The following is a 16,208-nucleotide window of genomic DNA, read 5'->3' on the forward strand; positions in this document are numbered from 1 at the left end:
ACTGCAAAAGCAGGACTCCTTTGAAATAACAAGCCCTTGTGGGCAATTCTGGCTCTTATTCTGAGACTGACAGAAAATCCTCAAGGCTCAGGGACACCTGATTCACACTTCCCTTGGAATTTGGCCAACAAACTCAGGCTCCCTGGCAAATAATCTGTTAGACTGGCTGAAATGTGAAAGGGGTAAGTGGCTGGCAAAGTAAATCAGGAGCCTAGTCTCCTAGTACAGAAACCAAGGGTCTGACTTCCTGGTTTGAATACACGTTCTACCACTCACCACTTGTGTGATTTGGGGCACATCAACTCACACCTCTCTGTGTCCTCACCTAGAAAAGGGTCATAACAGCACTTACTGCACAGCACTGTTGAGCAAATTGAAGGAGACAACACATGTAACGTACTGAGAATAATGCCTGGAGCACAGAGAGGGCTCAACAAATATGACCTGTTACTGTTACCTTTCCTATTACCCCAATGGCTAAAAAGTTTAGTTGCTTGTAAGACCATTTTAAATTTTTTTTTTTTTAACATTTATTTATTTTTGAGACAGACAGAGACAGAGCATGAATGCGGGAGGGTCAGAGAGAAAGGGAGACACAGAATCCGAAACAGGCTCCAGGCTCTGAGCTGTCAGCACAGAGCCCGACGCAGGGCTCGAACTCATGGACAGCGAGATCATGACCTGAGCCGAAGTCGGCCGCTTAACCGACTGAGCCACCCAGGCGCCTCTTGTAAGACCATTTTAAAATAAAATAGAATGCAAACATAAAGAAGTCTTAGCACATTGAGAAATATGTACACGCGTTCACTAATTGAGTAAATATTTAGTGAGCATGGACTACGTGCTAGGTATTGAGGATAAAACAGTGAACCACACAGAAGCCTATTACTCACTAAGGGAAACAAAGAATCATGAAAACAGCCACATGCTGAGCACTGTACTTCAGGGAATCTTTTCTAAGGTAATGATACAAAATACAAAAAATTCTAAGTATAAAGATGTTGCACGTGGTTTCACTTATAATGGTAAGCTTGTAAATGACTTTAGTGCTCAATCCTAAAGAAAGAGTAAAATCAATTATTATACAAGAACTAAAGAAAATATTACGCAGTCATTAAAATGTTGGCTTTGAGATTTATAGAGTTGCGGCGGCAGGCATTTGTGATATAATATTACTTGAAAAGAGCAAAACATTAAAGTGTACTTACACTGTAATTATGACTGCTTAAAATCTGCATGTAAAAGACTAACCAGAACATGCCAATTTGAGCTATAACGGTAAGATAACAGTTATCATTTCTGGAGTATTTAACATGTGCCAAGATATTTAAGCACTTCTTTACATTATTTCCTTTTACTTGCACGCTAAGAAGGTTGGTACTACCACTCACATTTCAACCAGAGGCTCAATCTGTACACACAGGAGGCCGGAGGGCCCTGAGATTTAAATTCGGGTCTGGGTAACTCCCAAGACAGGCTTATTATAACTATTAAACATTTGCCTGTAGCCTTAATGGGAAAAATAAGTTTTTGCTATAACTTCCTTGAATTTTTCTTTTTAAATAACACCAACTGATCATTTACTGTGTGCAAAATCTCGTCCTAAGCATTTTACGCATATAACTCATTTGCTTCTCACAAGTACTTGATGAAGTAGGTTCCAATATTGCCCTCATTTTACAGATGAGAAAAATGAGACTCAGAAAATTAAGTGGATTACTCAAGGTCACACAGCTGATTGGTACAAGGTAGTCTGCTGCTTTTGAAGAGAGCCAGGACAAAAAAACACAAATGGCTCCTCTGAAAATATACAAAATATTTATGTGCAGGTAGCACCTATTCAAAAACATTTTAAATAAAACCTTAATTTTTTGTTGTTGTTGTTGTTTACAGACTGAAAGAGTCTTTTGGGGAAGAGTGTGGCCATTTTTTGTGAGAAAATGAAATTATTGAAATTATGAAATATTCAAACATGTCAAGAAGTGAAGAGAATAGAAAAAGCAGTAAGCTTTCAAAAATGTTAATATCTTGAAAAGTGAACAAAAGCTACTTCCCCAGCAAAGGCCACTGATTGAGAAATTCTTCTTAAACGGGCTGTCAATATGAAAGGAGTTAATTAACTCTCAAAAACCCACCATTTTCCTTTACTAAGGAAATTCAGAGAAAAATAGAAAAACAGTTTAGCTAGAATCTAAGGAAGAAAGCCACACAATAAGGGGTCGAACTCCAGGCAGCAAGTGGGATTCCAAAGAAATTGAAAGTGACAAAGAAGTATCACTCTGACATACGTGGGTCACAAGACACAGGATTTTTCCTCCTTCCCAGCCAGGCACTCCAGCCTTCTTCCCATCACCTGCCAGAGCACTGCCTGCTACAAGTCCCACAAAGCGTCGGCAAAACCAAAGGGGTCACTCAGCAAGAGATGAAATTCTCCCACAGAGTGGGGAGGCAGAATAAGAAATCACCACCAACAGAGGGGGAACATGATCAAGGAGAACGACTGGACATCTGAGAAAGCTCACAGAGCATTTAATTAGTATGCTGCAGGGCTTATTGGATGTACCTTTAAGAAATTAAATTACCTTTCCAATTCAAGTTGCTCTGCCCAGAATTCTGTATTAACTCCTGATCTAAGATGCCTCAGTGACATTTTCCTGGCCTTGTTGGTCAAACTAAGAGCCTTAACGAAGCACAGAGAACCCAACTGAATTCAAGTCCCATCCTACAACAGATTGTATCCACCAAAGATGTGTGCCTCAAAGGCACTGAATCCACAGTCTGCAGACACAGCCCCAATGTTTGCAGTATTTCAATGCCACCTGGCCAGAGCTGTTTCAGTTTTCAATTCTGTGCCTGCCTTAGGTTTATACGAGGTATGTGAAGATTTATGATAGCCACAGATACCTATTTTCTCATTGTCTTTGCTTTTGAAGTTAGCACAACAGAGTGTGTGAGCGAGCTCAGAAAAGTAACAGGTTGGTTGGAAATACTATCCAGAACAGTGGGGAGAACATGGCTCCCAAATCTCCAAAGATTCCTGGTTGGGTGTGAGAGTAAAGCAGCATTAGGAAAGCAAGCATCACATTAAGCTTATGGAGACTACACGTTCTCTATGTTCGGACAAGTGTTGACTTCAAGGTCATCTGACTTCAAGGTCATACCCCACAGTCAATGGAGACCAGCCAAGTATTTGGCTGGTCTCCTCACCCAGGCTCTTTGGGGGAAAGGATTCTGCCCTCCAGCTCAGGAAGCCAAAGAGTACAGCAGTTAAGAGGATGGGCTCTGAAGTCACCACCTGGAATTCTAGCTCTGCCACATGCTGGCTGATGAGCCTGTGAAAGTAACCTCTGTGCCTCCACTTCTTCATCTGTAAAATGGAGACGTGGGAATAACATTATCTCCCTCTCTGTCTCTCTCTCTGTCGCTCTCTCTCTCTCTCTCTGAGTCATTGGGAGAAACCACTGCTCATAAAACAGTGCAGTGCTTGGATCGTGGTAAACAATCAATAGATTATAAATACTATTAATACTGTAATACTATTAATACTATTAAAAAGAGTATAAACACTATTAATACTGTATTATACTGGTTTTCTCCAAAGCTTCCAGAAAAGTCTGTGTTTTCAGAAAGCATGGATTAAAAATAAGCCAACATATCTATTATTGGGCACCAATATCTTGAAGACCCCCTACAATACCTACAAATCCTTGCAATATGCAGTTTATTTAGTTCATCTGAATAGGACTATAAAATGGAACTATAACATCCCTACCACATGCTTACCATCTCCTCTTGCTAACTAGTATTTATTTTATAAAAACCTGTTTATTATTTTTAAATATTTTATTGCCCTTCCCCAAACCTTGACCATCCACTACGAATTATTTCTGATGTTCCTGGATACCCGCTCAGCTTAAACTCCTGAATTTTTATGCAGGCTTAAATTCTGTCAGAAACAACATTTAAATCTTGGTATTTACACATTGGGGGAAAGGAGTGAGGGTTCAAACGAACAAACAACAACAAAAAACATCATACTGCGTCAAAATGGAAACTGACCCTCTTAGTCCAATCCCCGACTTACAAAAAAATGACAGTGACGTTCAGAGCAACCAGTCCACGCAATGTGGCCAGTAGGGTGCGGCCAAGGCAGGGCCACCACCCAGATTTCCTGATTCTTGGCACAGTTTTGCACACTGTGTGGAGACATGACTTCCAATCACTATAATGATAGTGACACATCTCAAGCTCAAGAAGCCACTTTCTGCCATTTCTGGTAAGAGTTTAACTTCCCAGGTTTCATCTTGTTTACAAAAGGCAACGCCCCACAGTTGCAGCTGGCTGATCTCAGGGATTCCCAAAAGCTTTACCACTGAGCAGTCTATTACAACCCTGATGAATTCAAATGAGCCACAGAGATATTTTAGATTCCTAAGTCTCACAGTCAAGGTAATGGCATTGTTTTAAATTCAGGAGAAGGACCAAAACTGTTATCAGTCACAGAATACTCATTTTCCCTGAGATGTTTTCACTGCAAAGGCTACATTTCTTAGGACTAAAACTCTGAGACGGCACGACAAGGCGAGCTGATGGAGAGGAGATATGGAGGAAGAGGGCAGTTATTATTACTTAACTAATCACCAGCATCTAATGAATAAATAGCGAGTAAATAAATCTACTTGAGCACTGAAGAGTATTGCCAACAGAGGTAAATTGAGAGCTAGGAAGTAAACCCTCTGGAACTAAGGACAGAAGTTCTTTCAAGTTGTTCAAGTAATGGAAAAAATCTTGAAAGATGGACAAAACCCAGAAAGAAATACAAGTCTCCAACATAAGCCCAGAAGGAAATGCAAACCTCCAACATACAGTCAGCAGATTATTAATTACACTGATGTTGACCTGTCATATTTGTGACTTTTATTTATTCTTTTGAATGACAGTTGTATTTGCTGTCTTCCTCGATCTTAGAATTACTGGGTTTTGAAAAGTCCACTCTTTTAAGGTTGGGACTACCATGCATGTGTGTCCACCAGACATTCATTTTACAGTTGAGAAACTGGGTGGCTAAGGGCAACTAGTTCAAGGTAACACAATTAAAACACTTGGAGGAAGACTGAGGTCAAACAATTAGTTAATGACAGAAGCATTAATTTTCAATGTCTTTGGAGCAGGAACCAGAAGTCTGGAGCTAACAATTTCATTTCTTCTTCATAAAAATCCTAGGAGGGTAGAATAATTAACCCTGCTTCCCTAATGACAAATGGAAATTCTAAGAGGTTACGTCATGTTACACAGCAAGATCTCTGATAATACCCAGAGTTGGCTTGCGGTGGAAGCTGCAAAGTGGCAAAACTCTTTCGTAAGGAAATTTAGCAATTTGCATCAAAGGTCTTAAAAATGTGCACACTCTTTAACCCCGGAAGTGATGAGAAATACAAGTATTTGTATTCATGGATTTACCACAATAATATCTATAATAGTGGAAAAAAAAACAGAAACCAACAATAAGGGAATTTATGCCAATGGAATATTACAAAGGCATCAAAACTCATGTTTTCAAGGAAAATGTTAACAATATGCCCATAAATGAAAAAGTTGGGCCAAATAAACAAAATAATCCCAGTGTGTCTTTCAAAAAATACCATACATACATGCATACATAAGCAAACATACACGAACACAAATGGAAAGAACTAAATCAAAATGGTGAATATGGAGACACTGAATGTTAAAATAATGGATTTAAAAAATGGCAAAAAATAATTTTTAAGACAACACAAACTTGACCTATACTGCCGCAATCTAAAATTTTTGTTCAGATGAGTATTTAAGAGGGTATTTACTTAAAAAAATATCTTTTTTATCAGACAACTTCTCTTAATGCTAACAATTCTTGGAGTTTCTCTATGTCAGCCATGTTTCATATATGTGCCCTCACTTAATCTTTAAAATAACCCTGTGAAAGACAACTATTATCTCTCCATTTCAGAGATGAGAAAATTGACGATCCAAGATGTGATACGTGACATCCAGGAAATGAAAAAACCAGATGATGGACCAAAGGCCGCTTCTCTAAAGCTTCATATTCAATCTTTGTGTTAAACACACAGCTGAAACCTTGTCTCACACTGAATAATCTTTCTAAAGACAAAGCGTACTAGGTTCAGGAGTTGACATTTGGTATATGACTATCAGGTTATCTATTTGCTTCAAAATATTTTGGTACATGCAATATAATATTATGGTACATGTGTTAGTTCACATTATACATCAGGTACAGTCAGTCGCCCTAATGCAAGCTTCAGGCTCCAGGGGTTGGCTGTGAGCATTATAATCAGCAAACTCACTTTCCAGAAATGTCAGTTACCGTTATCCTTGGAAACATCAGAGGCTTTAATAATTGGCATAAATTGTGCATTTTCACCGGTAAAATTAGTGGCTTCCTAGTGGATGTGAGAAATGGACTCTCATTAATTTAATTAGTGGAACCTAACATACAGGGATTAGCTCAACATTCCAGAGATATACTCCTTGCACAATGAAGAGCTAAGATTCTATCCAGCAAGCCCTTCACCAGCCAACTTTAGGGATGGCACCCAAAGTTTATGTATACATGGTCCTATGCCCATCCACTGGGTCAGAAGACTTGGCCGCCTGATGTTATCTTTAGAACAGCCGAATCTTGCCTTTGGAATAGAGTCAGTTCTGTTTTCAGGGAGCCATCTATTTATGCAATTCGTGGTCGGAGCGCCCAAAAGGACAGAGACTTAATCAAACTTATAAAACAAGTCATCTATTTTGTGCCTACTTATAAATAAACGATTAATTAAACGTCTGTATGCACTGCAGAACTTTTTTATAAGCTGGGAGTGAAGTTGTACGGGTGCAGCTAACCCTTACCAACTTCTAATTATCAGTTCCCAATACCACCAAAAAGAATTCAACAGTTGTGCATGCAACTTGGCATACCCATCACATGAGGTCGGTGTGGTAGGCAGGTCTCACATTGCTCCCAGTGATCCCTGCCTCTTGGTATTTATGCCCTGTGTATCCCCTTCCTTTGACTGCAGGCTACATCTCGTGACCTGCTCCTAATGAACGCAATACAGAAATAAATAGATGTCACTTCTATGATCGGGTAACAAAAACCATGGCTTTTGCTTTGCTAGCACTCTCCTGCCCCTTCTCTTGCTTGCTGCCATGTTGTGAGAGCCCCGCATGTCGAGGAACCCAGGGAGGCTGGCAGAATCCTACTAGCCAGGAGGCTCCCTACCAGGGAGGCATGGCAGCAACCATGTGAATATACCTGAAACTGAATTTTCCCCCTAGAGCCTTCTGATGAGATCCCAGCCCCAGCCGAGACACTGACTACATCCTTGTGGGACCCTGAATCAGAGGATCCAACTAAGGCATGCCCAGACTCCTGACCCGTAGAAATTGAGACACAGTAAATGTGTGCTGTAAGCTGTGGAGTGCTGGGGTAATCTGTTATACAGCCATAGGTAACTAATACAGTTTGCAAAAATGGTGCAACCAAACAGTAACCAGGTTTTTCAAATGCCCATTTGGACTACATATACAGTGTCTCAGAGTGTGTATGTATGTATGTGTGTGTGTGTGTGTGTGTGTGTGTGTGTTGTGTACAGTGGCTGTGTGTTTGGAGATACACACACACACACACACATTTGTATATACCAATATATACACAAGAATACTATCTTCTGTCGCAGAGAATTATCTTCCACTATTAAAATGGATTTTTATAAACACCCTAAGGAAACAGCATGTTCAGATATCTTTAGCTATAGCATGTGTAGGCCAGACCTTCTCTAAAGCGATGTTCAAACTGTTTGACTTGCCCACATTGTTTCAGTGACAAATATTTCACACGCTGTTGAATTCAGTCTCTCTCTGCTTCAGCCTCCCAATCAACACAGGAATAATCATGGGACTAATAATGGGGCCTTGCCAGGAGAGTGGCTAAGATAACACATTATTTTATTACACACTGAAAATGTATTTCACAAACCTAAAAAAAACAAAAAACCTCTATGCGAGTGCATAATGAGAGCTCTGCATGTCCACAGCATTTATGGTCGTCTCCAAGTGGGAAGACAACTGGGCTAAAAAAAGAACACTTGCATGACAAGAGCATTACCACCCATTTTGTCTCCTAAGCCTCTCCCAGAAGAGTAAAATGTGAAATCTGCAAGAACCACGTGGGAGTTCACCAAAAAGTTCTTTCGATTTTTGCTTGGAATTTTAGGGGTTGGGGGCCAGAGGACTGGTGATTGTTTTAATTTGGAGAGACAGAGAGAGTGATACTCAGGGCAGTAGGAACCATGTTTTCTCAATGGGAACCCTAACAACACAAGGTGACATTTTGTTTTGGGAAGTGAAAAATATCTTACACTTTTTATGTATAAAGCAATAGCATAATACAGTCTACAAAGAGATAATCAGTATAGCCATGGTATTAGTATTGCATGGGGAGGGGGACAAATAGAAAAAAAGAAGTCTTAAAAGAGTCACTGGGAGTGGGTGGGTGATAATGAAGAAAAGGTTGAAAACCAAGACTATTGCAAAGTCTCCCTTTCCAGAATTGGAGAGCACCTGCAGAGCCATTACCTGCCCCACAGAATAGCCTGATCTCTGTCCTGTTTCCTTCTCTTAGGATCCCTGAGGTGGGGCTTGACTGGCCTGAGCCCCTCTCAGCTCTGCTTCAGTCACTGGCCATTTCCCTAGGCTGCAGAAATGTGTACGAAGCCTTGCATGTGTCTCAGACTTCCCCCAAACCCTATTTTCCTTCAGATCTTTCTGTTTCCTTGATATGTTTTTTGAATGTGCTTGCTTACCTCAAGGCAAATTAACATATGTACTTGCTATCCAGGACGCTTGTCCTTGGCACTTTTCAACACTTTTCAACACCTCCAACTTTTCAACGCTTCCAACCCATCCAACCCATCATGGATCAAAACTGTCCACCAGAACATGAGATTACAGCAGACAGAGATGAAGGCAGAGTCAGGAGACAACTGAGTGGCTCTCGGACTGAGGAAAGCACCATATGGCACACTCCCTAGTGTCACCAGCCAAGAGTATAGTATATATAGCACCACTCTCCTGGGCAGACGTGAAAAAAATACACAGTAATAGTACAGTCCTTTGCTGCCATGGAAAAAGAGAGAGAGCTATCTCAAAAACAAACTTTTAAGCAGTTCCTCAAAAATTTAAACATAGAATTACCATACAATCCAGAAAAAGAATTGAGAGCAGAGACTTGAACAGATATTTATATACCCATATTCATGGCCGCATTATTCACAATGGCCAAAAGGTGGAAGACAACAGGCGTGCACTGATGGATGAATAAACAAGATGTGGTATACATACTCAATGGAATACTACCCAGCTACAACATTGATAAACCCTGCAACCATTGTGTTAAGTGAAATAAGCCAGACAGAAAAACACAAATATGGTACAATTCCACTTCCATGAAGTACCTAAAGTAGTCAAATTCACAGAGACAAAAAATAAAATGGTGGTTGCCAGGAATTAGGAGGAGAGAGGAATGGGGAGTTACTATTTAATGGCTGCAGAATTATTACTTAGGAAGATGAAAAAGTTCTGGAATTGGATGGTACTGATGGTTGTACAACACTGAATGCACTTAATGATGTCAGAATGTAGACTTACATATAGTTAAAATGGTAAATTTTAGGTAACATATACTTTGCTACAATAAAAAGGTTTTAATGTAGTTTTTAATCCTGGGGGGGAATGAGGAGATCCTTTCTGTAGGTCTACCTCTACCTTCTTGAGTCACGATTTTGGCGAGTCAAATAACATCTTAAAAACTCATGCTTCCTTTTCTGTAACACCCTGCTTCCCAAACTTGCAGACCAACACGTGTACTCAAGAGCCTCTTCTCTGTTGTGCCCCCAAGAGTCTGAGCCAGCAAGTCTTGTGTGCAGCACTTGAATCTGGATTTGATCAGCAGCTCAGGAAGGGAAGGACTTTTCATTCTGAGAATCCATAATTCCCTGACCTTTCCAACTGATGGATGACATTTTCCACTGCATCTTTTCTATGTTGCCAGCCAAACCATTCCCAACATCATCTTCACGTGTACCTTTTCTTGAGGTATAACTGGCATACATTATATTAGTCTCAGGTGTACCACATAATGAATCAGTATTTGGATATATTGTGAAATGATTACCACAGTAAGTCTATTTAACATCAGCACCACACATAGTTGCAGAATTCATTTTTCTTGTGATGGGAACTTTTAAGATTTACTCTCTTAGTAACTTGCAAATGTGCAATACAGTAGTAATAACTACAGTCACCATGCTGTACTTTATATCGCCACATCTTTATTTTATAACTGCCTTTGGCAACCACTAATTTATTCTCTGTATCTATGAACCTGGCTTTTGTTTTTGTTTTAGATTCTACAGATCAGTGAGCTCATATGTATTTGTATTTCTCTATCTGACTTATTTTCCTTACCATGATACCCTCAAGATCTAACCATGGTGTTAACAAATGGCAAAATTTCATTCTTTTTTATGGCTGAGTGACATTTCTGTGTGTGTGTGTGTGTGTGTGTGTGCACGCGCGCGCACGCCACATCTTTTACATCTTTTTTATCTGTTCATCCATCAGTGGATATTTAGGTCATTTCCATATCTTGCCTAATGTAAACAATGCGTTATTTACGTGGGGGTACACCTATCTTTTTGAATTAGTGTTCTCATTTTCCTTGGATAAATACCCAGAAGTGGAATTGCTGGATCATACAGTGGTTCTATTTTTAATTTTTTAAGGAACCTCCATACTGTTTCCCATAGAGGCTGCACCAACTTACATGCCCTTTTTTTCCATGAGGGTTCCTTTTTTTCCACATTCTCACCAACACTTATTATTTCTTGTTTATTGATACAAGTCATTCTAACAGGTGTGAAGTGGTATCTCATTGTGATTTTGATTTATATTTCCCTGATGATTTGTGATGTTCAACATTTTCTCGTGCATCTGTTGGCCATCTATATGTATTCTTTGGAAAAATGTCTATTCAATTCCTCTTCCCATTTTATTGAACATTTGTTTGGGTTTTTATTGCTATTGTTGTTTTGTGTATGATATAATAAAGTGGTCCAGTTTCATTCTTTTGCATGCAGTTGTCCAGTATTCCCAACACTATTTGTTGAAGAGACTGTCTTCATGGTTTCTCTGTTGTAAATTAGTTAACCATATATACATGGGTTTATTTCTGGGCTCTCTATTCTTCCCCTTTGGTCTGTGTCTGTTTTTAGGCAATACCATAATGTTTTGATGACTACAGCTTTGTAATATAGTTTGAAATCAGGGAGCACAATGCCTTCAGCTCCTTTCTCAAGAAGAAAGGCTATTTGGGGTCTTCTCTGATACCATAGAGATTTTAGGGCTGTTTATTCTATTTCTGTGAAAAATGCCACTGAAATTTTCTTTTGTAATATAAAGATATTTTCAAAACAAATAGCACAAAAACAAATCCATAGTCCATATTAAAACAGAAAAAAAGGATATATCATTATAGTAAAAATGGCAGAAACACCAGCTAAACACACCCTCAAACCTGCATGGAAGTCCCGAATTTAGGCCAGGTGGAATCTGGATAAAACCAGAGGCTGGCAGCTCTGAACAGAGCCATTCAAGACCTTTTCAACAACCAACATCATGGCCCCTCGTCCCTGTAGTCCATGCCAAGTCCTTCCATGGCAACTGAGTTCCGTGCTTCTGCATTCCTCCATCCTTACTGTAAACCCCACAACTCCTTGCTCTGGCTCTATCGAGCACACCACATCTGGTCCCACACAAGTGGCTGCTTGAGGGCAGAGTGAGTGGATGTGGCAGTGTGGTATTCATTAACAGTACACTCTGGAGTCAGAGAGGTTTGGGTTCAAATCCCAAGTTCACCACCCACTAATGCTGTCACCTTGAGAAAACTGCTTTGTCATTTGGGACCTCAGTTTCCCCGTGAATGAAAGAGGAAGAAGAGTTCCTATGTCATAAACTTGTTTAGAAAATTAAGGTAATGTGTGCCATGTGTAGGGCATGGCATCAAGTAAGCTCTTGTAAGTACCAGTTGTTATTTGAAAATCCTTCCCAACAATGATCATAGTGCTGAGCACTGACCCCCACATGGGGTTCAATAATTCTCACCATCAGCAGATGTTTATTCATTGCCTGTCAGGCCTTCCACCCTGAGCTAGAATCTGTGAAGTAAAGCTGTATAAGGCACAGCCTCCACTCTTATGAATTGTTTCATTCCTGCTTGTGTCTCCAGCACCTTACCCAATGCCTGGCACACAGGTGATACTCAAACTGTTTGTGGAACTACACTTCTGAGTTTAAAATCTATTGGGTGTTCATATGGGTTTGGAAAACAAACAAACATGCAACCATAAAAAGAAAGTATGAAAAGAAGTATGTGAGTAGGTTTGTTTTTTAATTCTTGAAAACAAAAATAACACCTTACATATATTTGACCTGTGTTCTTCAATCTGCTGAAAGCTTTCAAACATAGTTTTCATACCTATGTTCGGGAATGCATTAAAGTTTCCATCTTGTTGACAAGTACATACAGGATCAGGGGAATAAAGTGATTTGTGCCACATTACAGAGATGAGCTTTAGTGGGCTATAAGTTCAGAACAGCTTCTATTTCAAAAGCATAGCTCTTGACTTGGCTACCAGGGGGTAATCTCCATTCTCCTGCCCACATACTTCCATTCTCAGAGAAAAGGGAAGTCCGAGCAGTATATGAAAAGTCAGCATTTGTGTTAGAAGGGCCCCCAAATTGTATGTCACCTCAAAGTAGTGAAAGGAGGACAGAAAAATAATTGCACAAGCCACCAGAGGCACAGAAATACAAGTGACCTCACCTCGGGGGTTCATATCTAGGGCCAGCTTTTAATTTACAAACACAAAGATACTTAATTTGCGAGTGTCTCATTTTGCTTTTTCTAGAAAAAAATAGATATCAGATCCCACCTTTACCATCACTAAACAGTCTCAAGAATAAAGTCCTAAATAAACTCACCTAAAACACTCTCAGGATGACTTCCACAGAAGCCATTTATTCAGGCTCAACTGTGAAGGTTTATCAGGAAGTCAGGCTGATACCCGAAAACATCCCCACTTGGCTAAAAGGTAAAAGACCATTTAGCACAAGTGGCTTCTAAGATTGAAAAGCTAACTCATCAAGCCTCTTAAAAAAAAAAAAAAAAGAGGAAAGCCAGAAAAGGCAAAACCTCACAGGAAAAATATATTCTTACTTCTGAGCAAAAGCAAGAATACGCAGGAATTACTTGGGTTTCTCACTTTAAAAATTTAAAGCCACTTCAGGTGCCTCGTGGCTCAGCTGGTTAAGCATCTGACTCTAGATTTCAGCTTGGGTCATAATCTCACGGTTCTTGAGTTCAAACCCTGCATCGGGCTTTGAGCTGGAAGTGTGGAGCTTGCTTGGGATTCTCTCTCTCTGTCTCTCTCTCTTTCTGTCTCTACCCCTGCCCAGGTCTCTTTCAAAGTAAATAAATAAACTTAAAAAATTTAAATCCACTTGATGATTTCCAGATAATATTCATCAGAAACCAAATGAGATATAGCTGTGCATTCTATCTCCTTTCTACCCATTTCCACATGAATGTAGGACTGCTGCCCAAGCTATGATGGGTTGAGGGGAATTGGAATTAAGATTCATAAAACTCCCTCTCTGCCATCAAGAACATACAATCTACTGTGATATCACACCAGAAACCCTTGGGAGTATTTACCCATCCCACCACCCTTTTCCCTGGGACATGACTTCCCACCCAATCCAGTCACGACCTGGGATGAGCCATATTCGTAAAACCTGACGTCTACCCTCCTGGCTACGCTTGACCTATGAAATGCCCACAAGAGTCCCTTCCAAAGAATTTGAAAATGAATGAAATAAGCAGACAGTCTCTTGGTTGGCCAAAACTCTATACAAGATGTACACCTGGACTGTAGAGGCCCACATGATAAGAAAGAGAATACAACAGATGCATACTCTTATAGACAAGTGCTGAAGAAGGAATAGTATCTGGGTTCCTGGCATCTCTCAGTCCCAGGGCAGACCATTCTGAAGCCTGCCCGCCTCACGGCCCTTGTACCCTTACAATGAATGAGCTAGCCTAAAGTAGTTTCTATTACTTATAACCAAAGAGTCCTAATAACTACAGAGAAAGTAAGACTACCACACAAATGCATCTGATACACAGCAAAGGTGCTGAGTGGGCAAACCATCTGCTTTGTTTATCTGAAAAATCTTGCAGAATAAAGTGGCAAGGGTAAGACTTGTAAAACATGGGGATGTGAGTTCAGACTCCACCTTTTGCTCTCCTTATGACCTTGAGTAAATCCATTTAAAAGCCCATGCTTACCACAGAGCCTAGCAAAAAGCAGGTGCTCCACGTATACGTGTAAGAAAAAGGCAGACAAGCAGCCACCCACATATTAGGTGCACTTAACTCTTCCAAGACATTTCTCATCGATAAAATGGGACTAATAATGTTCACTTTATGCATCGCACAGGATCGGAATATCCACAACCACTGTATGGTTAAAAGTCATTACAAGGTTCAGATTGATGGACAGGTCGAACATAAACCCATCTGAATTAATCAAAGACTATTTATTTATCTAAAGCAGGGGTTGGCAAACTATATAGCCCACAGGCCAGATCCAGTCCACCACCAGTGTTTGTGTGATCCACAAGAATGGTTTTCACAAATGAACATTTGCAATTTGATGGTAGGGAACACTAACTCTGAATGACAATTTAGCTAAACGTTATGTTCTCCCACAAAATGGAATCCCATTTTTCTGATCAGAAGAACTATATTACAAAAAAAATTCAAATATTATTATATTTTTAATTTTGTAAATAAAAAAAAATTTGTGGAAACTTGTTTCTCTCTTGCTATAAAGCCCCAGCATAATATCTCCAGTTTGCTTCTTGGCCCACAAAGCCTAACGTATTTACTATCTAGTTCTTTACGGAAAATTTTTCTCAGTCTTGATCAAAAGAGTGTATGATACTCAGGGATATGGCAGTGAAATTATTTCTATCATCAGACCCATTAATTTCACGGTGCAATTTTGTACAACATGTGGGTTTTTACACAGGCATACTTTGCAATATAGCAGAAAAACTTCTAATCATGTGTGAGTGAGTAAGGTCATATCAGACCTTCTAGAAGCCCAGATATCCACTTCAAGCCCAGCTTCAACAGGCTGGGCCAGTCTGGATATGTGCATTTCTGAGACAGGAATACACCATTAATCTTGACAGTATGTTTATGGAGTACAGTACAGTATCAAACACTCGTTCATCATCCTCAGCCTCCCAGACTAACACATCATGGTCCAGGCTCATTCTTGAACCTAGATCTGCAGAGCGAGAACAAAGGTTTGTTACCCAGATAATCCTGGAGCCACAACAATATTCCTTCAGACCAGCCATTAAACCTATTATTCTACAAGACAAAACAAGGTAACATATGCATAGCATATGTCCTGAGTAAATCCAGGAAGTAAGTGATTATGCCCCTTATCACAATAACAACAACAACAATTTAAAAGTACAATATTATATATAAAACAAGTTAATAAAAATTAAATAATTTCTCAATACTTCAGAACACCTGTAATAAGCATATCATAATGCATAAGGAATAGACTTTACCCTAAAGACGTTTTGAAAATAATGCTGTGAAGGCAAGAAAATGAGACATATAAATTTCTCTATATAAGACAGATTAAAAATAGAATAGCTCTATTTATTTATTTTATTTTATTTTTACATTTATTCATTTTTGAGAGACAGAGAGAGACAGAGCACAACCAGGGGAGGGTCAGAGAGAGAGGGAGACACAGAATCCGAAGCAGGCTCCAGGCTCCCAGCTATCAGCACAGAACCCAACGCGGGGCTTGAACTCACAAACCACAAGATCATGACATGAGCCAAAGTCGGATGCACAACCAACTGAGCCACCCAGGTGCCCCAAGAATAGCTCTATTTAAAACAGGGTATCAACCTTAGACTCTAAGGTGGTCTCTAAATCACCTTCATGGAACCCTAAACTCCCACAGAATTTGAAAAACACAAGAAGTAACAACCAGGAACTCAAG

General features: G+C 39.8%; 1 protein-coding gene across 3 annotated transcripts in view; it reads right to left on the minus strand.

Moving 5' to 3' along the window:
• Positions 1–16,208, minus strand: part of PRELID2 (PRELI domain containing 2) — a 69,969-nt gene that overhangs the window by 18,493 nt on the left and 35,268 nt on the right. The window lies entirely within an intron of this gene.

The sequence above is a fragment of the Panthera uncia genome, assembly GCF_023721935.1.
Source record: "Panthera uncia isolate 11264 chromosome A1 unlocalized genomic scaffold, Puncia_PCG_1.0 HiC_scaffold_17, whole genome shotgun sequence".
In the NCBI taxonomy this organism is placed as follows: Eukaryota; Metazoa; Chordata; class Mammalia; order Carnivora; family Felidae; genus Panthera; species Panthera uncia.